This window comes from Vulpes vulpes, unplaced genomic scaffold (genome assembly GCF_048418805.1).
Source record: "Vulpes vulpes isolate BD-2025 unplaced genomic scaffold, VulVul3 u000000644, whole genome shotgun sequence".
Classification (NCBI taxonomy): domain Eukaryota; kingdom Metazoa; phylum Chordata; class Mammalia; order Carnivora; family Canidae; genus Vulpes; species Vulpes vulpes.
The window spans coordinates 111,179-136,304 of NW_027325787.1; the positions used below are offsets into that span (position 1 = coordinate 111,179).

At 47.7% G+C, this 25,126-nt stretch overlaps 1 protein-coding gene across 3 annotated transcripts in view; it reads right to left on the reverse strand.

Moving 5' to 3' along the window:
* The window catches only part of LOC140593697 (forkhead box protein N3), a 248,655-nt gene that overhangs the window by 101,738 nt on the left and 121,791 nt on the right, over positions 1 to 25,126 (reverse strand). The window lies entirely within an intron of this gene.

Consider the following 25,126-nt stretch of genomic DNA (forward strand, 5'->3'; position numbering starts at 1 on the left):
GGGTTACGCAGTGCCCATGGCTGCTTTCCCACCAGAGGGCCAGAGTTGAGGACTTGCAATAGAAACCACATAGCCTGCAGAGCCTAAAATGTTTACTATCTGGCCCTTTAGCGAGAAAAAGGGAGGATGACAAAAGCCATCAGAATATTTACAGAAGTTCCTGACGGCCTATGACTCATGGTTTAAAAGGAACAGTGGCCTCCTAAGTGAGCAGAAGGAAATGTGGGTTCAAGGGCTGGTTCTACTGACAGGCTCAGCTTTGTGAGGTCACACAAGTATTTTCACCTCTGGGCTTCCATCTCATTCATATAATAGGATTAGTCATGGGTGGCAAATGCATGACAAATAGTTAGCTAATACCCCCCCCCCAACATATGCATTTTGAACACACACACACACACATACACACACGACAAGAAGAATTACTATTTGTTTTCAGAAGGGTAAGAGGTCCTGTCTTGGTGCAGCAGTATTTTGTGGCCGGGACAGGAAGCTTGTTAGCCAGCAGTTCAGTACATACTGTTTTCACTGGGTGCCCGTGGGGCCCCTGTGACGGGCAGGTGCTGAGCTGGTCTAGCCCCACAGGCCATGTGCCCCCAACTGCAGAGAATGAGTGATCGCGTACCTCGGGCCACCCCAGGCTGGGATGCTCAAGGAATGTTTACTCGTTTTTGTTGTTTGTTTTTGTTTTAAAAAAAGGAAAATGTGACTAGTGCCTGAAAGAAAGGGGAAGACTTCAGAAAAAGGAAAAAGGAAAGGAGAACTTTCTACTTGGTTCTCTCCTGCACTGAGCAATAAAACAAATGCTCAAAGTGAGAAAGGCCAAGGGTATCTTCAGGGAGCCGTGCCGGAGACACCGGTTCCTGTGAGCAAGATCACTCCTGGGAATAACTGGGAGGATGGCCCTGGAAACGCAAGGTTGCAGACAGATGAAGAAGGAACATGAGTTCAAAACCTACTAGTTGGAGGGATCCCTGGGTGGCTCAGTGGTTTAGCGCCACCTTCAGCCCAGGGCGTGATCCTGGAGACCCGGGATCGAGTCCCACGTCGGGCTCCCTGCATGAAGCCTGCTTCTCCCTCTGCCTGTGTCTCTGCCCGCCCCCCTGTCTCTGTCTCTCTCATGAATAAATAAAATCTTTAAAAAAGAAAAAAAAAACCTACAAGTTTGTATTTTATCTGAGACAATGGGGAGACACTGAATGTTCTAGGTGAAGGAGGAGATGATAACATGAAAGCCGTATTTTAGAGACACTGGTATATAGGATGAATCAGAAGAATCTGAGCTACAGAAGAACTGAAATTGAAACACAGGAAATAGTATCTATCATATCGATGGAAACATTGTTTCAATGGGGGAAAAGAAACAATTCTTTCTCTTCATCTTAAAGTTTCATCATTTTAAAGTTTCCAACCTGTGTGTCCCCCATACCTCCCCGATGTCTCATTCAAAAAAGAAAAAAAAACCTACTAAATAAGCAAAGCTGGAACCTGCAAGGAAACTATTTCAAGAATAACAGTCAAACAACAAAGGTCAGGACTTGATATAAGGTTTCACTCTTTGGTGAGACACAGGTATATGATGAGGTTTTATTTTATTTATTCTATTCTATTCTATTCTATTCTATTCTATTCTATTCTATTCTATTCTATTCTATTCTCCTATTCTTTATGATGAGGTTTTAATAGTTGGCTTCTGACTTCCAATCACAAAGCAGGAGGAAAGGTTACTACAGCTATCACAGGGAGGTTAGACTTTCTGAGTGTGTGTATGTGCGTGCATGGAACCCCAATTTCCTCGTTTATAACCCTCCCAGAAAAGGCAGCTAAGAATAGCCGGCTCTGCATCCGGTTGCAACAAAAATAGGACTGTGCCCAATCTGAGAGTCGGCCCCCCTGAGGCCACCAGCACCCTGCCCCTCACACACCGCCTGGCTGTCGACACCTGCGGGTCTGCAATGATACAGCCCGCCTCTCGGAGCGGGAGGCACAACCCAGGGGAGGTTAGAGACGCCTCTCGGAGTGGGAGGCACAACCCAGGGGAGGTTAGAGACGCCGCTTCAGAGCACAGAGAGCGGCACTGGATTCCCAGCCCCTTCTCCCAGAGTGGCCTGCTCAGGTTACCTGCTTTCTTTCTTTTTCTTTTTTCTTTTTTTTTTAAGATTTATTTATTTATGATAGACATAGAGAGAGAGAGGCAGAGACACAGGAGGAGGGAGAAGCAGGCCCACGACGGGAGCCCGATGTGGGACTCGATCCCGGGACTCCAGGATCGTGCCCTGGGCCAAAGGCAGACGCTAAACCTCTGAGCCACCCAGGGATCCCCGGTTACCTGCTTTCTGAGTGGAAGGTCCCCACCTATAAAACAGGGGTGATGAGCACCCACTTCAGGGGTGTTGCCAGGAGCCTCAACTAGGAAAATGTCCGCAAAATGCTTCGCACACCATAACTGGCCCCAGACACGGCTCACTCAGTGGAGCTGCCGTCACCTGTTTTCTTGGGGTGCGGTGACATTTGGCTGAGATAATCCAAGTCGATGTTCATTTGCAAGGTTAGAGGCACTTCCTTAATTTAATTACATACGCCTGATACACAAACTCCTTTTCCTCCTCTGAGCACACCCCAGATTCCTAGAGGACCAGAACCCAGGACATCCAAAAGGGTGCCCGGGGACTGGGGCGTCAGCAGCCTGGCCGCAGTCCTGCCTCCTGGGAAAGCTCCCAGGCTGCCAACCGTGCGGCACAATCCCCCAGTGTCCTCAGAGGAGATGGGAGCTTGGGATCTGGGAACCGCAGGCTGCAAGCCTCAGAGGCCTCTCTCTCCCCAGACTGCGCCCCAGGCTTCTCTGGCTTGCTCAAGAGCTCACCGCATGTTTAAGGAAGAGCTGAATCTAGAATCCAGGTCTGCTCACTTCTTTTTCTCTATCGTCCAAGGCACATTAAAAGATAAAATGTATAAAAATCATAATGGTCACTGTGGAAAACTTGCAAACTAGAGAAGAATTTGAAGGGGAAAAAATATGCATGGATATATGGCCATTGCCCAAAGCTTCTAGGCCTCTGTTCATTCAGACTGTCTTCCAGGTTTTTCTATTCATACAACGGACGTGAGAGCACACTGTCAAAACACTTTGTGCCCGTTTTCTTTTTCTTTTTCCTTTTTCTGCTTCACGCTATACGAAATCTGTTGCTGCAACAAAATTTTGAGCTTCAGGTGGGCTGAAGCTGTGTCAGCCTTGACATCACCCCTTCTGTGGGTCTGGCACACAGGAGGTGCTTAATAAACAATGCAGAATGAGTGGATGCCTGGAGAGCCTTATGTGGGGTAACCAGGAACTCAGCCCCGCTCATTCTGCTGGACACTCACATCTCCAGTGTTCTGCTACTGTGAACCGTGTCGGATGCACGGCCTCACTCCTGCACGGTGTGAAGTCCCAAAAGTGTAATCGCCGGGTCGGAGTACTCACATTGTAAGGCCTTGGATCCCTACTGCCAAACGGCTCTCCAGAAAGGTGATCCTAACTTATATCTTCAACCTATGACCAAGGAGATGGAAAAGCATGAGCTTTTCCATGGCGTGAGCACGTGAGTCAAGGGGAAAATGCAGAATCCCTCAAGTAGGTGTTTTAATGAGGAATTAAGGGGACTTGAGGCTCACGTGCTATCCAGCAACCCCACACAGTTCAGAGAGTATCTTTCTGAACTTTGATCACTCTCCCTCTGACATCCTCTCTGTTGAAAACGACAGCATGGTACCGAATACCGGAGAACTACCAACCCTCCCATTTCCACCTCCCAAACCAGGAAACATCCCCCATCACCCAGGACACAGCAAAAACCCAAACCAACTCTGTGTCCCTGGCACCACGTCTGTTTTGGTTGACTTGTCTATAAATATCCACAGTTTATTAAAAGTCCATAGTGCTTTCTAAATGTTTTTTTCCAAAAAAATAAATAAGTAAAAAATAAAATAAATGTTTTTTTTCAGCTCCATGTGCATTAAAGATTCACCTCCCAAACACACCTTTAACATACGTTTCTTAGGAAGAGGTTTGTTCTCTTCCTAATACACATCAGCACAACAAATTCCAAATGCGTACGTCCATCAGAGTGTTTCAATCCATCATTCCCTCCACCCTAGAGGTCAAGGAGGTCATTTGTGAAAATGAAGACAGCTGTGTGTAGATCCTGATCCAGAAAGCCCCAGGCTCCTGCCTCCCGGGGCCAGTGGTCACCTGGAGTCTCGCAGAAGCCAGCATCTTGGCGATGAAGGGTGCTCAACACCGACACACACCCTTGCTCCATGAGGCCTTCCGTGCTGCAGCCCGAGATGCAAGAAGCTCTGGATTCAAATTTCACCTCTGTCCCAGAATTCCTGCAGCAACATTACCTTCTGTGTCTTTATTTCTCCATCTTCAGGATGGGTTTTTTTCCTGCATCTCTCCTGTGTTGCATGAGAATACTACAAAGAACTGAAGCGCAAAAATCATTCATGTCTCCTAAGAGGCAAAGCACCTCTCCAAAGCATCACGCCTTCTGTTTTCTTAGCAATCGGACACAGCACTTCTATCCAAATCCTCCCCATGCCTTGGTTTCTGACGGCAACATTATCAACCTTCTAAATCATCTGTGAATTTTTTTTTCAAATCCATATGGCTCTTTACCAACCAATAATATTAAGCTACTCTTTGCCTTATATCCTATTTTTATAAACACACACAAACATACACACGCAAAATACCGAAGTCCAAATACTTTTCTTTGACTCCAAATAAACCACAGGCCTCCAGTCCTCAACAGATAAAAATCTCAAAGCTCATGTTCACATTTATCCACGAAAGAAATGTAATAGTTCAACATGTCACCCAGCAAGTCAATCAGAGGACTGAGAAATAAACACAGAAGTTCTCAAATCCATGTTTCCAGTTTCCTTGTGATATGAACAAGACAGAATTTATTTGAGAAGAAAATGCCAAGGTGACATTTGGAATTACCACGTTTTTGGGGGCAGGAGGCCAACTTATAGGACCTTTTGCGTTCTCTTTTGGAACTGTGGCTTTGCCAGACCTACAACCCCATATGCGTACGAGGCTCAGCCAATTCACCACGGGGATCGGATCGCTTTGCCCATGGACTTCTGCCTCCTTCAGCAACTCTAAGGGAGTTTGCCATCAGGAGGTCTCTTGGGGGAGACGGGATCATGGGGGAGCCAGAAAGCCAGCCCTCTAAGGAAATCCAGTTGGCCTAAAAGTCAGATTTCTTGAGTTAAGGGGAATGGACTATGGGGGAAGGGGATCAAGGTGGGGGGTCCAGCAAGTGGACAGAGCAGAGAACTAATATGAGGGCATCCTGGCCACTAGAGGCACACTGGCCATGACCCTTCTTCTTAAGCCAGTGATGGTGCCACTTTGACAGCAGGATCTGCTTGTTCTAAGGGCTCAGAGCCACAGGCTGGGTCTACTCCACTTTCTGCCCTGTGTGGGCGATTGCTTGGGCCCTCAGCTGGCCAGAGGAGCCCTCCCACAGCTCTTGACTCTCCCCACTGTTGCATCACTGAGCCAGGGAGCAACCACTCCCGCGTATGAGAGCCCCCGGACAGACTCAGCTCTGGCCCATTTCATGGCATCCTCACAATCTCCCAACCTCCACAGAGATGTTTCTAGACTTAATGAAATGCATTCTGCAAGATCTTACTGAGCTCCTGGTATCACAGCTTCATGGAGGAGCAGGTCAGGCCAAGAGCATTATGAGTAAGGATGCCTCTAGCATCTGCCCACCGAGGGACAGATCTGTAAAGGTCCTCTTGGCCTGTGGCTGCCATCTATGCCTTCTCTCCCAGGTGCCTTAGGGGCAGGACTCCCCTCTCTCATCCTTTTTATTCTTTCTCCTCCTCCTTGTTTAACACCCCAGGCTGAAACTCCATCAATTCCCTGAAGCCCAACCCAACCCCATTCTAAGTCTGCTTTAAAACCCCATCCCCTTGGATGAACCCTGGAACCACTCTGGACTTCAGTATCTTTTTCTGACAGTGGAGGCAGGAACAGCTCTTCTCCAATGTTCTTTTCAGCTAAGAAGATGAATATTGTATATTTTATCTTCTTAAAACTTTGTACCCCGTGCCTTTGACAGAAATAACTTTCTGGGCTTGCCTGTTAAAGGAATCTGAACATGCAGCATGCCAGAAAAGTCCCTCGGGGCTAGCTTCTCCTTCCTTGGTATCTACGGGACATTGCATATGGCCCAGAGGCAACAACAGCTTAAGGAGGGATATCTCAGTTTTCCAATTTTGCATTTGGGCCAACTGGATGAATCCTAAGGTCTGTTTCATAATGAGAAGCCCAGAATTTTGCAAATAGAAAGCTCACGCTGACCAGCCAAGACAGAAGGAGGGAGAAAGCCACTGGTGATTGAATAATCCCCAAACAGATACCAACTTTACACAGGGTAGCTCTCACGTTGCCGTCAATGCCAGGATGCTGACGTCATCCACAGATGTGCAGGGTGAGGCAGCCAGCTCTCTGCCATCAATCCGACCCCGGGAGCCATTCTATGGTGAAGCCCATCCTCTGTCGGGGAAGGTGAAGCCCATCACGTAACATGACGTTCTGAATATCCTGCCTCGTTGTCAGGAAATGTAATTCCTCACATCAGGGCCTTCACCCTAAAAATGACCACTGGGCCACCCATGTCCTCTCACTCAGCCGACAGTTCTGGAAACGGAGCTTCCAGACCACGTTCTAGTTTAACAAGGCTTCCCTTGAGCTGGCCTTTGGATTGATATGTTTTCAATTCATCGTGTTACCTGTCAGTGCTGTGTCACCACACAGGCGTCAGCCTGAGAACAGGCCAGGATATATATGGGATGACGCCAAGTCCTTGTGTGTGTTCTGGGGAATTACTGTAGCTTGAGGGGGACAGTCCCACAAGTGAAATCTTCACCACCCCTGCCTGCCTTAACACTTCAGATTCACTTTTTTTGCTCCATTTTCACTACCCATTGGAAAAATTGTGAAGGCCTGTGGGTGTGGATATACTACTATATGGTTTAAATTAAAAGACCATTTAAATACCTGAAAATATATTTTCGGAAGTCGCCCCTCGGGTATGGGCGGTTGGGGCCTGCAGAGTTTCCCAAATCATTTGGATTCCGGAGAATATGACTACTCCACCGTCTGCCTTGTCTGACCATCTCAGCACTCTGAAGGCGTTTGATACAAAAGAGAGGACTGTTTTGATGGAGTGATTTCAGAAAGCAAGAATGAACCACACCTTAAAAGCCTCAACCTGATGCTCAATCCTCACGTACTGCTGCCTCATATCTAAAATCAGGTGCCCTGCCTTCACACTAGTGTGTAAATGACTAATACCGAGGTCATTCCCTAGAACAGGCTGGAGAGAAGCAGGGATCCACATGCCCCTCAAGGGGGCATAAAGGGATGTTATCGGGGTGTGTCCCTAAGGGGCTGGGACACAGAAAGGCAGAAAGAACAGACTGAGAACACCCAGAACATGGTCACTGCACTATTTTTTCTAGAGATGATCTTGCTTCTTCTTCTTCTTCTTTTTTTTTTTTTTTTTTTTGATCTTGCTTCTTCTTAATTTAGCTTTAAAAAGAGGGCATCCCAACAACACTGACCTTCCAAGGAAGGATCATTTATCCACCCTTGGCTTAACTGGTGCTTGAGCGGAGCCACCATGGAAAGGCTCCTTGGCCAAACCCATCTCCATCTCCCCAGCATTCCTGGGGGAAGGCGGAATGTGCACAGCTGAGACCATCAGCACCATCACGGAAGCAGCACTAATACGGACGCAGGGGGTGCCGGCTCATTCCCCCAGCCAGGTGTCCAGGCTAGCGAGGCCATCTGGGTTAGGAAATGTGTGCTCTAAAGCCTGCTGGGGGAAGCCCGCTTTAAGGGGGCGCTTAGCTTAAAAAAAAATCAGCCAGCTTCACAAAGTCTCTTCAGCCCTGGCCCTCATCAAGGTGTGGGGCCTTGGGGATGGGCTATGTCCCCCTATCAATAGCCCTGAGAAGACCAACGCCTCTACTTCAACAACAGCCTGTGGGCCAGGGGCCAGAGAACAAGTCTGCTCCAGCAGGGAACACAGGAAAAAAGATTGGGGAGAAACTAGATGTGGGCCTCAGGTTTCCAAAAATGAAACCCTTTAAAAGAAATGCCTGTCTTAAATGTAACCATACCTTTAAAGTCTTTGTGGGAGATAACAAAGAGAGATAACAAATGTGAAAAATGAACTTAAATTGTCCCAAATGATAACACTGTCTCTTCAAAAATATTTAGCTCCCAAATTTCAAAGCTTGGTGAAAACCCGGTGCAGATGAAGATGTAAAGAAAGAGGCACTCCCGTTCTATGTGGATGGGAGTGTCAGTAAGTCCTGTCATTCAAGAAGGAATGTTTAGCAATATTTATTTAAGTTCAAATAAATATTGCTAAATAAAATCCCTTCCCACGGGGATTTGTTGTCCAGAAATGCACCACCATGCAAAACCATGCACGTGCAAGAACTATTGCAGCATCATCCGTGATAGAGGAAAACAGGAGAGAAGTCCATGTCCATCAAAAAGGGATCACTTAGTACATCCGGCTCGTTCATAGAACAGACACTTGCAGCTTTCAAAAGAAACAAGTAAACTGAGGTGTTTGTGAGAACAGATGCTTGGGGAGAATCGCACATTGCAGACTGAAGAACAAGCCTATTTTTTTTTTGAACGATAGTATCAGATGTGTTAATAGGCGCACAAAGAACATGTTTGACGGGTGGATCATGCAGGATTTTAAACTTTCCGTGAAAAGCATTTCTATGTTCGTCAGGATTTTAATGTCTTTATTTTTTTTAAACATTAAACAATTAAAAAAAAACAAAAAACATTAAACAATAATATGTAATCAGAGGTTAACAAGTGAATTCCTCCATCTTCACATTGTTTGATCGTCTACGACGCTGTCTGCGTCCCTCATCTCACGCTGGAGTGAGACTAAGGATTGGTTCTTGTATGTTCTAGAAGATAGTGGCTGTGAGCTATGTATTTTATCTTTGCAATTCCAGCATAAAGAGTTCAAAATTCCAGCGCCTCCAAAATCTTCCCACTACAGCTACTTTGTGCTTGAGAAGTAGCCAGGGTGACAGAGTGCGGGCAATGAGTCGGGAGTGTCCACTTGCACCAATTTTTTCCCCCGTGTTCCAGCTTTGTCATCCATGAGATGAAGGGCTTGCAGCGAACCATGTCTGATATTCTCTCTCACATAAAGATCTTGACCCCTCCCTGACCAGAACCTTCATGCAAGGGGTACTTGATGGGCATTTGTGGAAATACCAGACAGACCCAGGGCCCGAAAACAGGACACCGTGGGAAAAGGAACAATCGAGGAAAGTCTGACTGGAGTCATCTGGAGGTCGTGTAGAGCCAGCCAAGGGAAGAGAGCAAAAGGGAACTGGTGTTGTGGGAAAAACAAGCACATTTTTAAGGTTCTCAAGTAGAGAATTGAATGCTTGCAAATAGGTGAGGACGGTTTGTCACAACAATGGGGAGAAGGGAGATGCCACCAGCGTTGAACAGGTGGGCCAGAGATGCTGACCTTGAGCAGCACAAGAACCAGGACGGCTCCGCACCAGTACCATCCATGCAGCCTGTGGAGTAACAGGGAGGGGTGCCAGCTGCATGAGTAGCCATCAGTAGCCTCCTCACCTGTCCGGAGGACTGGGGCCAGGACTAGGTGCTGGGGGGTGGGAGTGGGAGGGCCCAGGAAAGCAAGACTACCAAGATGGCAGCTAGATGGCCCGCCCTCTGCAGGCTGTTCTCAAGTCAGCCCGGGTCTTAAAACTGCAAGCTTGCCAACCCCAAAATGCCCATTCTGAATCTTCTAATTGTACTTTCCTTTAACCTACACTGATAAGTAATTAAACCTCCTTGGAGGACTCATATCTCTACAGTTACTTGCCTGATTAAACCCTAACTACAAAAAAATAAAAAATAAAAATAAAAAAAATAAACCCTAACTACAGAAGAGGCTTTGGGCCTTGTCGGTTCAAGGCCTTCATATTATGTCTTGGATCCCATTCTCCCCACTTGCCTATTTTACATAGGGGTCCCGGGCTCTGGAAGGCCACCACTGTCTGGTATAAGCCCCAAGAAACAAAGACCACATCTACCATATTCCCATGGCATCCCCAGCACGAAGAGGAGCAGCTGGCACCTTAGTAGGTGGTCAGTAAAAAAATAAATAAATAAAAATAAATAAATTTTAATGAACAAATAGGGGACTGGAAAGGCACGGTGTTAGGAGCAGCCGAGGCTGGGTTAGCGACTGATAAGCTGTATGGTCCTGGGCAAGTCACTTAACCTTCGTGAGCCCTTGGTTCTTCTGTAAAGCAGAAGAGCAACAACTGCTTTCCAGGGCTTTGGGGAAGATGGGAACAATATATGGCAGATATCCAGCATGTCTGGTTCGCAGTCGTCTCAGAAAATGGGAACTAATTGTATCACCAATATTAACACAGCCCCAACTCACTACGGCCCATGCATCTGTTACAATCATAATTATCAGAAAAGTTACACACAATTTAGTTCAACTCACCCCTTTGGAGTTACTAGTTAATAACTGACACCAGCAATGGCCTCTTTTTTAACCACAGGGTTTCTCCTTCAAAGCAACTAACTCTATGCAGAAGGTTTTCAGCTAGGCCGCTATCTTCCAGGCACCGACAAGGTGCCGGTAAAGATGTGTGCGCTAGGAAAACGTGAAGACCAGTCGCAGAGAACCAGCAGTGTCTGTGGGCAATTCTGGTTCAGCCCCAGCCCTACGAGTCAACATGTGACTCTGAGACACCTGACAGCCTAGTTGTGAAGGCCAATCCAACAAGGCACAGGGGTTGCAAGCACAGAATCTGGAGTGAGAGGCTGAGGTTCAAGCCCTGGTTCTACACTCTTCACTGTGTGACCTTGGGCAAGTTACTTAACCCCTTGAAACCTCAGTGTTCTCATCTGGAAGATAGGGACAAGTAACAGTACTTACTTGAGAAAAGGGAGGAAGAAGCTGAAGACTGTACTTCCTACCGGCGTGGTGGAAAACTCATGGAGATCAACCAGCCCATCGGCAGAAACCCTACTAACAGGAGTCCCTGCCACAGAGACTACCTTTTCCATGTTCGTTCATTTTTATTACCCATACGGCCCGCTCTAATCCTCTCTGAGGAATAGGGGAAAGGATTTGCGGTGATGCAGAACATAAGCAGAAAAAAAAAAAAAAAAAAAAAAAAAGAACATAAGCAGAGCGCTTTGACACACAGTAGGTCTTCAGGAAATCTCTGTTGAACTGAATGGCTGATTCGTAAGTCAAAAGACTGACAGTCCATCACACCTGTCTGACCCAACAAACTAAGTACGTACTAAGGGAGTGAAGATCTCGGTATCTCTGGAACCCGGGCCTGGAATCTGTATTAATAAAAATCTCTGTTGTGTGGTTTTTTGTTTTTTTTTTTGTAGTGGGGACATGTCCCAGCTGAAGAATCTGGGCATTTAACTGTGGACAGGTGATCCGGAGACAGTCCCAGATGTTCACCCAGTCCCAGATGTTCACACACACACCACGGTGGCCCCCTGGCATAGCCCTCCTTTGCCACGTCCACCGCCAGATCCTGAGCACCCACAGCACGCAGCAGACAGTACGTGCTCACTAAACACACGTCGAGTCAAAGGATCACCTGAACAAACCAATGAAGGAAGACACAGAAGGAACAAGCAAAAGTGAGGCGGGGGCAGTTCCTGCAGAGTCTCCACTGGCACCGAAGCCCCATCCCGCAGCCTTGCTGCTTCTGCCCATGGCGTGGCGTGTAGAGGAGGCCGGAGATGCGGATGCACAGAAGCACGGGCGACAGAGATCCGGGCAAAACCGAGGAGCAGGTGTGGGTGAGTTTACAGGGGGGTGGGAAGGGCAATCAGGGTGTCTGTCCTGCCTGCACGGGCACTCTGCTCAAAGCCAGAGCGACCAGGACATCTGGAGGAAGGCACGGTGCTGCGCGACATCGGATCAGACCACGGGAGCCCGCTGCTTCCACAACGCCGGCTCTCAGGGCTTTCCCCTTCCAGAGGCATCCGTTGTTCTCTATCTCTTGCCATCTGCATCTCTTCTCGTTGCCTTCACCTGGGCAGGCTCCCTGGGCCTTGGACGCTTCGCTCTGCTCGTCCCTGTGTTAGAAACGCACAAGGGACATTTGTGGAGACAGCCACCTGGGCTCTCTCTCTACTCAGGGACTTCCTCTCCTCCCAGGACAAGCCCATCGTTCTTTCCCCAAACTCAGCACGTAGGTCCGCCGTGGACACCGACTGCCTCTTTGATGCACTTTTAACAAGTGTTTTACAATGCGCGTCTCAGAAAATTGCCCCATTCCTTCTGCACTCAGCAGGAAGATACACCGTGAACTGAGAACTTGGCTATTATGCTTGTGAATAATTTGAGTTTCAAGTGCAGCCTTGGCACGCCTGAAAACAAATAATTACCAAAAAGTTATCCAGCTGCCCTCCCAATCTGCCAGCTACTTTGTCCTGGGTGTGGAGCTCTCTCGGTTCGCCGTGAGCCCCAGCCTTGAGCCCCACGAACAGAACCATTGAGACCCCTCCGGGCCCCAGTCAACGACAGCAGCACAAGATTTTGGCTGATCTGGCCCTGGAGAAGATAAAGCCCTTAAATAGAGATTAGCCACGCTCATTCCAGCCCCACTCACAGCCAAGAGTCAAACACGGTATTTGCTGAGTCGAAAAGGACAAATGGAAACAAATTTCATTTGCAAGCTCTCCAAACGGGCCAGGAAAAGTAATTCTCTGCTGCTCACCCCGTCCGCCTCCTGTTGCAAGAAGGCCAAGCTAACGTGGCCCAACTTTGCGGAAGTCTCGATGTTGGGGTCTCTGCATCGTGAACTATCAGTGGGCCCTTTGAATGAGGGGGGGTTCAGAAAAGAGTTGTGCAGGATGTGTCCTTCAAAAAAAGCAACAGGCCCATTTTATTTTATTTTTTTTTACTTTATTTACTTATTCATGACAGACTCAGAGAAAGAGGCAGAGACACAGGCAGAGGGAGAGGCAGGCTCCCAGCAAGGAGCCCGATGTGGGACCCGATCTCTTGCCCAGATCATGCCCTGAGCCAAAGGCGGATGCTCAACCACTGAGTCACCAGGTGTCCCATTGCAGGGCCATTTTAAATGACTTTACGGTGACAATGACGCTGTAGCTACTGTAGAGCAGTAAAAGCTTGGGAAACCTGAGAAGAGGGACTCCCAAAAGGTCACGCTATTCCTTGAAAACCCCCTGATGAGCTGGATTGCCCCCAAACACCCTTTTCATCAGGGTGAATTTATTTATTTATTTTTTAAGATTTTATTCATTCATTCATGAGAAACACACACACACACACACACACACACACACACACACACACAGGCAGAGACACAGGCAGAGGGAGAAGCAGGCTCCATGCAGGGAGCCAGATGAGGGACTCGATACCTGGACTCCAGGATCACACCCTGGGCCGAAGGCAGGTGCTCAACCGCTGAGCCACCCAGGGATCCCCCCCATCATGGTGAATTTAAATCTGCACCCATACCATTAGCCTTTAGTGCACAATGACAGTATATTCATTTTGGGAGAAACCTTAGGATCATCTAGTTGGCAATTGTGACTTTACAGGCAGGACAATGAAGTCCAGCCAGATTAAGAGACTTGCTCCAGAGGGCTCCTGGGTGGCTCAGTGGTTGAGCATCTGCCTTGGGCTCAGGGCGTGATCCCGGGGTCCCAGGATCAAGTTCCACAACGGGCTCCCCACAGGGATCCTGCTTCTCCCTCTGCCTATGTCTCTGCCTCTCTCTGTCTGTCTCTCATGAATGAATAAATAAAGTCTTTAAAGAGGGGGGTGCAAAAAAAAAAGAGGGGGTGCTTGCTCCAGGACACACAGGGCTGGGGTAGCAGTGAGATGGGGCTCGGGCTGCCTGGTCTAGCTCTTCCCCCTTAGGCCTCTGGCACCTGCTACACACTCAGGAGGCCGCGCAGTGCTGTCCAGGGGGCTGCGCAGAGTAAGCGCTTTTGCTCCCAGGGTCACTTCCCACTTGTGGCCCCAGCACCCTCGCAGGGCAGAGGGGAGCCCCTATACTACACAAGAGGGCACAAGCAGCCAGGTGCCCACCCAGCCTCCCCCATCAGCCACAGCTTTGGTTGCTTCTCCCGTCTGCACGAGGGCCCCTGGACTTAGAAGCCAGGCTCATCACACGTATCACGAAACCCAGAACCTCTGCAAGGAAGGTAAGGGCCTGTGCGGCATCAGCGTCCCCACGCAGGGCCACATTCCCCAACCCACACCCGCGGCCAGACCGACAGCTCAAAGGGGACGTGCTGAGCAAGCGAGGTGCCCATCCGTGTGGGATGACCTCAGGCCCAGGCCCGTCAGCCCCACAGCAGGAGGGTGGGTGCCAAGCACCCTCGCAGGTGGCTGCTGAGGAGCACGGAGGGGACCCAGGCGGCCCAGTCGGTGCCAGAAGTCCCGAGAGCACTCAGCACACTGACCTGGAGTCCACCTTTGCTTCTCTCCTTCCTCTAGAAAGCCAAGCCACTGCTTGTTGGGGACATGGCGGCGTGGCTTCTTCCTCTTGCATTTTGTTCTAAAAGACTAGGACATCCTAGTTACACGTTTCCAGAGTGTTCCAGCGGAGCTGTGCAGGCAGGCTGAGTGTAACCGGGCTGCTGCCCCGAACGACACGCTCAAAAGGTCAGAGCCACATACTAAGTGCCCTGATTAGATTCGAACATTCCTTCTTCAGCGAATGGGCGCTGTTTATTTATTTATTTTTTTTGGGCGCTGTTTAATCCGTGGGGATCCAGCAACCAACAGGCATCTCTCTCTCCCTCTTCAGAAACTTACAGGGAACGTCCAACTAGCGTCCCTACCTAGTTCCTTCATGTACAACAAAGGTCAATGATATGCAAACACGTGCGCTTCACAGCCGAATGCTGCTCCGTGAGAGTGGCTAGCGCGCTCTGCCTGGGAGAGGCCTCGTTGGGTGGCATCTGGGAGTCGCTCCCAGGTCAGCTCTGCACACAGTAAACCCTGCCTTTATTGCTCAAAAGGATGGAGCAGAGAGAAAACAAACTACATAGGGTTGGCCGATGATCCCAATCATTCTCTGAGTCCCTACCTGGTGGGCCACTGGGGAATCCTCAGAGTCGCCGAGCCCCAAATCCCCAGCTTGGCACGTTGGACCCTCGTACTCTAAACCTGCTGACTGTTCTGGACTGACCTCACTCCCTTCTTGCGTCTGGCGTGCCCAGGATGGGTCATCCTTTCTCACATCCAGACCTTCTCACTGGGCCAACACCAGCACCTTTTCTGGAAAGCTTCCCTCAACCTTCATCGAGCTGCCGCCTCTATGCCCCTGCTCGCCACGGCACCAATCATCCTCATATCTCCAATACTCGACACAGGACTGACATGTAGTAGGTGTCCAATTAATGTTTGCTGAATAAATAAGTCAGGCATTCCCAAAACACACAGAGCAAACTGGGCTTAAAAGAGATGACAAGGCGGCACCCGGTGGCTCAGTCAAGTTGAGCGTCTGACTCTTGGTTTTGGCTCGGATCATGATCTCGGGGTTGTGAGATCAAGTCCTGAGTTGGGCTCCGTGCTCAGCGCAGAGTCTACTTGTCCCTCCTCCCCTCCCCGGCCCTCTATGCCGCTTCCACACCCTCTCTCTCATTCTCTCTCAAATAAATCTTCTTTAACAAGAGAGATGAAGAAATGTAGACTTTAAAACATACACACACACACACACACACACACACACAGGCAAGTCCTTTATATGCGATGAATACGTACAAAAACTGGTGAAGTCTCCTAAATAAGGTCTGTGGTCTACCTAAGAGTCATGTGCCATGTCAATCTCCTACTGCAATGAGATAGTCTAGTTTTGGAAGATGTTATCACGGGGGAAGCCTGAGGCAGGACATATGTCGCCTCTATAGTTTTTTTTTTTTTAATTTTTATTTATTTATGATAGTCACACAGAGAGAGAGAGGCAGAGACATATGCAGAGGGAGAAGCAGGCTCCATGCAGGGAGCCCGATGTGGGACTCGATCCTGGGTCTCCAGGATCAAGCCCTGGGCTAAAGGCAGGCGCCAAACCGCTGCGCCACCCAGGGATCCCGTTTTTTTTTTTTTTTTTTAATGCAACTTCTAAGTCTATGAGTATTTTAAAATAACAATGCAAAAAATATACCAAAGAAGGCAAGATGCTCCAGGCACCAAAAGAGGCTTTCAGTGTTCTACACACCCGACGACTCCCGGGGTATGGATGATCCCCCAACCCTTGCTTTCCTTCTCTCTTCTCCTTGGGAATGAGCTGAGAAGCCCTCCCTTCTGAGATGTCTTCCCAAACCAGAAGCACCATGGCACTTCCCTACAGTTCGTTTTACTTTCTTCAGTGAGTGCACGGACTGTAATCAGCAATCTCTCATCTGTTTGTTGTCGGTCTTCCGCCTCCTGGTGTAGGTGCCACAAGAACAGGAGCCTCCCCAGCACGTTTCTCTCCCTGTTTCCCCTGCACCAGGGCAGATCCTGGCCCACAACACTTAAGGACTATTTTTTTTTTTGGAATGAATAATGAATACGGTAATTCATTCAGGAAGAAAAGTATGTACCAGAAACTGAAGCAGAGAGGGATGCTATTAGCCTTCAAGGATTTCGAATTTGAAAAAATAAAAATTAAAAGCAAGTCCCTGATAAATATAGCAGCACTTTAACCGGGATTCGCAGGAAATTACTCAAAACATATAATGTGACATCCGGAGCAGGTGCCAGAGGATGCAGACCCCTCTAGGACTGGTGTGGTCAGAAAAGGTGTTCAGTGGGCGACTCCCTGGACAGACATGGGAAGATGGACAGGATTCAAAGAGAGGTCAAACTAGGGAAGGGGAGGAAAGGGTGTTCAGAATCTGGAAGCCAGTATAAAAAAAGAAAGCCTCCGTGGCATCCAGGCCCATACCTGTCCTCTCAGGAAGTTAGTGACCTGTCATGAGCAGGGTTGGGGTCATGGCAGTGAGCAAAAGAGACAGGCCCTGCCTGCATGAGCATCCCCTCCAGGTAATCAGCTTTTCATCTAGTAAAATGAGATTGGAAACATGGGATTTTTTTCATTAAAGAATGTTTCCTGATAGTACAGCAGGGAGCTCTCCTCTGGTATTTCGGAGTCCTCGCTAGCTAGAGGAAAGGCCAGAAGGGAGAAGCGGGAATCCTCGCCCATTAGGGACAAACCCCTTCACTGTGGGAAGGGCAACTTTGGTGAACTCTCCCAACCACGAGACAGAAATCAAGGAAAAACTCTTCTTACTACTTAGGGAACTCCTGATATTGAAAAAGCCATTCAAGGTCAAAGGCCTACACGTTCCTACATCATTTCTTTTTTCTGTCATGCCCACTAACCAGCTGGACCAGGATTGGTGGAAGAGAAGACAGTTGGAAAATTATTAGGAAATTCCAGGGGGAGAGGTTTAAAACCAAAAGTGCGCACTCTGCCCCCTACGCTACAAGATGACAGGTTGGGCGGTTTTGAAGGGACCAGTTCTTACCCATCCTGAGCCCTCCTCAGCCAAGAGTTTTGCATTTTAGTTATTCCCATAGTGTCTGGTCCTTCTAGAACAGAGAGCAGATTTTGAAGAAGCCTTTAATTCACAGAGGCTCTCAGGTCTCTTCATTCTGGCCTCAGCCACTGGGGCCCAAACATGGCAGCACTGCTCCAGGGCCATAAGAAGCTGGGATCCCCTGATAATCTGGCTGTGGACCAACGTCTGGGGCATCAGAGACATGCGGGGGTAGAAGTCTATTAGTCCACCATCCCCGGCCTTGTGTAACGCAGATGGAACAGATGCCTGTCTTTGCCAGATTCCAGCAGCGGAATGGATATGGGGCACCAAAGAATAAGATAGTGTCCTGTATGGGGGAAGCTGTGAAATGTCTCTCTATCTTATTCCTGTTTCCCAGACCTGCCCCATTTCCCAGACCAGGGGTGGGGGGCGGCCTATGCTAACTTGGACGTTTAGAGGCAGCTCTTCTCGCACACTGCCCTCCCCAGAATCACAGCCAAGAGCTCTCATCCCTACAGCTCACGAAAAAGCAATCCTGGTGTCATCAACACAAGGCCATAGAGTCTACTACCCTTCCGGCAACACCTGTAAAACTTCTAAGTGATTTTCCCTCCCCAGAATCCTTGGCTGAGAAACCTTCCTTAACTTAGTCTATGAAGTGGGATCCACCTTCTTGCTTATTAACTCTTCGGTACTACACACCCCGGGAAGTTTTCAAGATGGTCTCACAAGATGGTGTGTTTTACGCCATTGACCACATGCAGAAGGGTCTCCCCGAAACTCACAGATTTAAACATTGCAAAGAATGGGAAGAGTGATCTGACACTTCCAACCTGAGCTGTTTATCACTTCAGATACGGAGAGGTCCTATTCCAGGCTCTCCAGAAGAGGAAGATTTGTTGGTGCCACTGACTGAGGTAGAAGACGCTCTTGAAATGCCCCACTTGAATCTCAGCTCTGGAGCTGTCTACACATGGTAGGCTTAGGACATCATTTCGGATGGTATCATAAAATTAATTTTATTTTTTTGTTTAAGATTTCATTTATTTGAGAGAGAGAGAGAGAGAGAGAGAGAGCACAAGCAGAGGGAGGGGCAGAGGGAGAAGCAAGCTCCCCGCGGAGCACAGAGCCTGAGGCAGGGCTTGATCCCAGGACCCTGGGATCATGATCTGAGCTGAAAAAGATGCCCAACTGACTGAGCCACCCAGGCGCCCCACAAAATTAATTTTAAATGCTTATTCCCATATTTAGGTTTTGATGAACAGTGTTTGGTATTTTTTCGTTTTTGGATTTTGTTTTTTCCAGACTGATTACTGAGATAGAATACTGAGGTGGCCCCCATCTCACTAGCTTTATTCATTTCTAGAAATAATGCATAAACATACAAAAAAAAAAAAAAGACTTTCTCCCAGCTGCCCCCACATGAGGACAGCGTGAACACCACTGAGTGTGTGGGCAGGGAGAAGACAGCAAGCAAATGCAGGGCCCGTCCCCCTGGGAGCCTCCCTGGTGCTCCTGCCCCACCAGCTCCCAGGACCATTGGTCCATCGCTGCCACTTATTTTTTTCCTCCATTTCATCCCTCTTCCTTCCGTGTCTGCTCCTCCTAAATCATGACTCTGTTCACTGAAGCAGACAAGTGTCTCTGCTGAAAGCAAAGTGCCATGAGAGCAACCAATACATCCAGGGTCCCCAGGGGCAGCCATTCTGCTACCAAATAGAACTTTGCCAAACTAAGAGGACTCTCCACTTACTTCTCCTCCTTCTCATCTCTCTTCCGATCGGAGGCCAGGGTAGGGGATATGTTTTTGTGCCACCTGGTTCCTAGAGCCTCTTGACTGCTCACCCAACCATTTCGCCCACAAACCCTAACTCTACCCATGCTGGACACAGTCCTGGAGACCTAAGTAAGCCACGTGGATCAGCGAACTGAATCAGGACCCGGTCCACCAGGAACCCACAGCCTAGTGGGGGGCACAACCCACAACAGCAGTTGCTTTACAGCGTGGTAAATGCTGTAACAGAGGTGGGAACAGACTGTTACGAGGGATTACGAGACACAACTGCACCCCCCTCCCTATTAAACCAGACTCTTTACCATGAGATGGAAAACTATGGGGCACTCGGGACAACTGAACAAGCATCTCGGCCACTCTCTTTGAGTCCCTCCCTTCTCTTAAGGGTTTTCTCAGTCCAATTATTGTTCCGGCCCCCATGCTGATCACCCAGGGCATACAGCACGGGAGTAGGGGCAGAGGCACACCACTTTCACCACTGAGAAACTGAGGCAGAGGCAAGGGGGCACAGGTGCATCATCATGTATAAAAAGAGGAGAATAACAGTAACCAGAGCACTTGCACGTAAAGAAGATTATCACGGTGCCTGGCACAAATTTAAGTGCTAGCGTCCATTGTCCATGGTGGTTATAATCATGAACTCAGAAGGATCCAGGTCGGGCTGGAGCCTGCCCGGAGTCCCTGAACAGAGACAGCTACGTATCACTGGCCCCTTCTCTAAATGGCTCTCCCCACCCTGGATTCAGACACAGCTCTCTGCTAAGGAAGAAAACAAGTGCCCGCCCAGCAATACAAGCCAGTCTCCAGCAGGGAATGGTGGGATCCTGGAGGTTGACGCATCTCAGGCAGATATGTTCATCACTGTCCACCATGACCTGTGGGCAGGGAGCACAGTTCCATCACATGCGACATGAGGACAAGAGCCAGGTTCCTGCTCAACAAATGCAATTGGGACATTTCTAACCTGGAAGGGCCTGTCAGAGAAGGTTATATCCAAACTTTTCACTTAAAAGTACGATTATTTGCTAGATAATTTTTAAATATAAAAATTTTTAATTTAGATTTTTTTATTTTTCTTTTATTTGGGGGGGGCATTAAATGTTTATTAAATCAAGCCTTTAAATTATATCCACCTACAGTCTGTAAACAGATACAGTACACATGTAAGTAAAAGGTTCTTAGATTAGAAGTGGTGGAAAAACGAAAGATCCCTCTGTACACGGGCACCTCATCACTCCACTGCTTGCCTCAGAATTTAGATTTTTTAATATAATTTAAATTTTTTAAAAAAATTTAATTTTTAAATATAGAAAAAAATTAAAAACGTAAATACCCCTCGTTTAAATTGTTTAAATAACAATTTAAATTATCCTTCCTCCCACTGGATGGATTAGCCCTATGCAAACAGATTAGCCCTATGCAAACATTAAAAAAATAAAAATCACAAACATACCCCTTTTTTAAAGACAAAATAGTACAGGAATGTATACAAAGTTTCCTTCTCTCTTACCTGAACCCTCAGTTCCCCCTACTTTCTTCCTGTATATCCTGCTCTAAAAATAATTGTGAAAGTATGAGCATATATACACACGCACATATATACACACACACATATTTATATATGACTTGATTTTTTTACAGAAATAGGACCCCACTTTCCTGCAACTTGCTTTTTTTTTTTACTTAGGAAGGTGCTATGGTCTGAATTTTGTGACCCCCAGCCCCACCGCCACCCCCACCAAATTCGTATGTTGAAATCCTAATCCCCGGTGTGATGGTGTTAGAAGATGGGGCCTTTTGGGAGCACTCCCCTCTCATGAACAGGATTAGTACCTTAAAAAAAGAGAGATGTCGCAGAGCTCCCTACCTCTTCTATCACGTGAGGGCATGGAGAGGGGGTCTGAGACCCAGAGGAGGGTCTTCACTGGACCAGGCTGGCACCTGATCTCAAACTTCTACCCTCCAGGACTGAGGGGAAAAAAAACTTCTGTTGTTTATGGGCCATCCAGGCTCTGGTATTTTGCTTAAATAAAGGAGCATGACAGGAAAACATGGTGAACTGTGCTCTTTCTGCCCAGATCAACGAAGGGAAGAAGGCAATGAATCCAGAATGGTAGCTTTGTACTCCTGTCACCACACTACTTTCTAGAGAGATTATAATCTCGAGTTGATTTAATCTCACTGTGCCTTCGCTTTTTCATCTGTAAAATGGGGAACAGTTGAGTTAATATGTGTGAACTTTTTAGAAAATGGATGACACTCAGAAATAGATATTATTACTTATTCCCATGATATCTTTGTGCCCTTTCCAACTCATCCTGTTCTTTATGTAAGTATAATTGATACACAATATCCTATTAATTCCAAGTATACATCACAGTGATCCAAAATTTTGATACATGATTAAATGATTCCAGCAATTAAGTTCAGTTACCATCTGTCACCCTACAAAGTTATTAAATATTATTGACTATATTCCGTGTGTCGTACATTACAACCCCATGACTCATTTATTTCTTAAGTGCAATGCTGACCATTGGGCCAAGGATTTACGCTCTTCCAATCCTCCAGTGATGGGTACTGAGGCTGTGTCCAACTTGGGGCTATTGCTATTATAAACAATATTAAGATACCCTCGTTGACTAGTTTTTGACATTTCAGTGAGCAAATCCACAGGATCCATTTGTAAGGGTGAACCCGTGGGGTGTCTGCGTGTAACTTTTGCAGACGTTGCCCAATGCAGCCCCTAGGTTCTCTGCCTTTAAAACTGAGGGACAGTGCCTGTTTGCCCACCCCTCTCCACAACTGGATATTCTGAAATTCTTAAATACTTGCCAGTCAGACAAACGACACATGGTATCTCCTTGTTGTTTCGATTTGAACCTCTTTAAATAATGAGTAAGGTTAGGAACTCTTTAATTTACAGATGAGAAAACTAGAGACCTGGTGGTCCTCTAATTGGCTGAAAGTCAAACCTGAGCTGGTTCTAGAGACTAGCCTGCACCAGATCTCAGGATGGTCCACCTGAGGGATGCCCTGAACCCTAGGACCAGCAAGAACATCTGATGACCTATGGGCACCCCCCTTCCTCTTCTCCGGCCAGGGCACACCAGGGTTGGGCAGGTAGGTGGGGCTCTTTGCTGCCAGGGTTAAGGTCAGCGCCCCCCTTGGGACCAGCAGTCCCAAGACATGCATTTCCCTGGTCAGACCGGGATGTCCCAGTATCGTCCTTGGCCCAGGAAGCAGGGCTGTGGGGCTCTTCGGGCTGCAGGGTCACTGGCCAAGGCTGGCAAATGGCGATAGCTTTGTCCACACTGCCTGAGGTTCCAAGGTGTTTTTCCTCCTCCTTAAGTCATCTTAAGTCATCTCTTCCATCTGAGAGCAAAGAGGTTCATGCTGTGACTGGACTTTTGCATTCCCTTTTCTCCTTCTCCGTGAAACTGGCCTTTTTCAACTGGGAAAGAAAGATTCTTGGAAGAAGGAAAGGATCTCCTTCTATTACCCTCTGGTGCCCTCCCAGGCCAGGCAGGAAGAGCATAGGCGTTCAGAGCAGCTTCTCCCCAGCATTGAGGCCATGGGCACCTCCTTCCAAGCCTGCCTGTCCTCCCCTGGATGACCGAATGACACCGATGCCTGCTTGGCCTAACACACAGGACAGCTGTGAGCCAAGGAGATCGTGTGCATGGCACTATTTGGAAAACCAAGGAGCACAAATGAAGGCTGCTGGTGGATGTCAACAAGCTGGTGGCCATTCGCTTCCATGCAGGGACTTCCTTGTATGAATCAATCATCCTCAGTCATGTGGGAGAAGCCCATCTCCATGCTGAGATGTTCCAGAAGTGGTCCATCTCCTACCCAGGCTGATCATCGTGACACTGAGTCCAGGCTTCATTCATCTTGATGATACAAAAAATATTTCACAAGCATCTATTTATACACCAGCTAAACTAGCTGTTCAGCAAAGGGAAGTCTAGTAACTTCACATTCATTTGGCAGAATCAGAAAGGACAGTTCCACCTGCTGGGATTTCTCAGCCAGCTGATACTCCTCACACACTAGAATTAAAAAACAAAAGTGGCCATTTTGAAGGGAATCATCCTGCAATTACTATATATTTTTTTCTTTTTTTTTTCTATATATTTTTTTCTGCTACGGTCTACACAAAAGAGCTAAACACAGTTCATCCCCTTTCCTTATCTTGCTGTCACCATCCAGGACATTCTTGGAGAGTTTAGACAAATTACTTAGCCTTTTTGTGATTTGGTTTTCCCATCTATAAAAGTAAAGGGAATCAGAAAGCCAAGTTAATTGGGAGTGTGGTCACACTAAGAAGACAAAACCAGCAAAGATCTACTTAAAGTTTAATGCTTGGATTTGGAGAAAGCTGTTTTGTCCTCTCTAAGGTATTTTTTGTTTCTCCCCAACTCCTAGTTAAATTCCAGATAGCTGAATTTTGCTGGCTAAGGGAGTCCCTCTTGGGTGCATATAAATTCCTTTTGGGACCTTGAACAACATCACCAAGGCCATGATGGAAGTGCTGACAACCCAAGCCCAGACCCCGGGGCTCATTCCAGGCCAGGAGACTTCCAGCAAATGCCCTGGAACAGCCTGGTGGAGACCAGCAGAAGCCACAGATAGGATGGAGGCAAGGACAACAGGAATTCCCCTGAGCCTGATGAGTGAAGAACACGTCCCTCCTTACAGCTGTACGCACAGATCTATGCCCCCACCCACCAGGCTCTGTCTTTGTTAAAAAGAAACCTTTAGATGCGCACTTAGGAAAATGAAATCTGAAGGGTGATGTCAAACACTGGGACAGCCCACAATGAAGAGCCAAGAAGAGAAAACCAAGGAATTGTGGCCCTTCTGGAATGTCCAGGTAGGAAGAGCTTAGAGGGAGCATTGGTAGGTTGGGAAGGGGACAGGAGAGAACTTCACGTGATACTGTATCTGCATAATGAACACAGTGAACGTTTATCTGCTTAGATGTGTGTGAGACAGAGAGTATGGGGGCACTAGAGCCCTGGCTACCCCTTGGTTCAGTCCCTGGAAAAGGATAATACTAAAGAAATAAGCCAATCCTACTTCAGGTAACTAGTCCATTTTTCTAAAGGATGTAAAGAATGTTGTTCAAAGCCAGTGGAGAAGACAATCGTTTTACTGATTTATTTTTTAAGATTTATTTATTTACTTGAGAAATACAGAGTAAGTACAGGGAGTAGAGGGCTAGGGACAGAGGGAGAGAGACAGACAGACAGACAGAGTCTCAAGCAGACTCCATGCTGAGTGCAGAGCCCAATGTGGGGCTTGATCTCGAAACCCTGAGATCATGACCTGAGCCCAAACCAACAGTGGGGGCTTACCTGACTAAGCCACCTGGGCACCCTGACACTCTTTTTTATTTTTTTAAAGATTTTATTTATTTATTTGACAGAGAGAGAGAGAGAGAGAAAGAGAGAGAGAGAAAGCGTACAAGCAGGCAGAGCAGCAGAGGGAGAAACAGGCTCTCCTCTCCACTCAGCAGAGAACCCAATGTGGGACTTGATTCCAGGATCCCAAGATCATGACTGGAGCTGAAGGCAGACACCCAACCGACTGAGCCACCCAGGTGTCCCGAACAATCATTTTAATAAACTCCAGTTACTGACGAGAAAAATTTCCTCCGTGGTACTCTTGACCAACACATACATTCATCTTCC